The sequence below is a fragment of the Chrysochloris asiatica genome, unplaced genomic scaffold, assembly GCF_000296735.1.
Source record: "Chrysochloris asiatica unplaced genomic scaffold, ChrAsi1.0 scaffold00374, whole genome shotgun sequence".
Taxonomy (NCBI): domain Eukaryota; kingdom Metazoa; phylum Chordata; class Mammalia; order Afrosoricida; family Chrysochloridae; genus Chrysochloris; species Chrysochloris asiatica.
The window spans coordinates 1,220,479-1,222,163 of NW_006408892.1; positions in this window are offsets into that span (position 1 = coordinate 1,220,479).

Genomic DNA, 1,685 nt, shown 5'->3' on the forward strand with positions numbered 1-1,685 from the left:
GGCTCTTGTTCATATGGTATCTCTTGAAATGGTTGAACATTAACCATTTCCTTTTGGTACAATGACTCTGTGTATTCCTTCCATCTTTTCTTGATTCATTCTGCATCATTCAATAATGCCACCCCTGGTAACTACTAATAAATGTTGGCCTCTTTTGCCTTTTTTAAACTGTGGTCATATTTGTTCTTTTTATTTTATTTTTTAAAAGCTTTTTATTGTGAATTGAATGAAGGTTTATAGAGCAGATCATCAGTTTTACATTCAACAAATTATACACTTTGCTTCATTACAATACTTATAATCCTTTCCATGTACCAACAGTTAATAGTATTTACCTCTATTCACTTTAACTCTTGCATTCCTCTCTGTGTCTCCACTACTTTCATCTTTCCTCTGTTAACCTCTCTCTTATTATATACTGCCTGCCTTGTCATCCATGTTAGCATTTAACTACCCTCTAGCCCATGAATAATTTTTCCTTCCCCCACCCCTAACCAATAGATTGTTTCTTTTATTAAGAAAACTTTTTTTTTTTTTTTTTTTTTACTTTCTACAACATTCGTCTCATACAATATTTGTCCTTTTGTGACTGACTAATTTCATTCAGTCCAGAGGAAACAGTCACTGGAGAAGGATGTCATTCTGGGTAAGGTGGAGGGTCAGAGAAAAAGAGGAAGACCCCTAACGAGATGGCTTGCTCAGGTGGCATCATTGATGGACTCAAATGTGGCAGCGATAGTGAGGTTGGCCCAAGATCAGACATTGTTTCGTTCTGCTGTGCATGGGGTCGCGATGAGTCGGTTCCAACTCGATGGCACCTTACAACAACACAATTTCACTCAGCATAATGTCCTCCAGGTTCAACCATATTATGATGTGTTTCCCAAATTCATCATTATTCTTCAACGTTTTGTAGTATTCCATTGTGTGAATGTACCAAAGTTTGTTTATCCATTCTCTTGTTGATGGGCATTTAGGCTGTCTCCATCTTTTTGATATGTCTCTTGCAGAGAGCACATTGAAGGATCCTGTTTTCTTATCCATTCTGCACTTTATGTCTCTTGATTGGTATATGTAATCTATTTACATTTAGTGTAATAGTGAATTAATTGTCATCTTTCTGTGTGTGTTTTGTGTGTGTGTGGTGTTGCTGGATTCTTTGTTCCACGTAATTTTCTATGCTGAGCTCATTTTGTTTGTGGGTTCTCTTTTCATTTTCATTTCTGCAGTGTTTAACGTTTACTAAATCTTTCTGATTTTCCTCTTTTTTATTATTTATTATTATTATTTTTTGGTGTGCAGGTGTATTGTTTTTCTTTGAGGTTATCTTGTAATTTATTATTTTTCCTACTTAAAACAGCCTATTTTATCTTGCAATCTACTTGACTTCCTTGCCATTTGGAAGTTCTGTGTTGACACTATCCTGTCTTTTTGTTTTGCAGTTGACTTCATTATACAATGATATCTCTGGTTCCCTATTTGCAGTCTCATAGGTTTGTTTTACTTTAAATACTTATATATGTGGATTGAGTTCTGAGTGGTGTTGTCATATATGGTAATTTCAGGCTGTTGTTGGCTGTTGTTGGTTCTCAGTCCAAAGAACATCCTTTAGCATTTTTGTAAAGTCTGATTATTACAAATTCCTTTAATTTCCATTTATCTGGAAATGTCCTAATTTCACCATC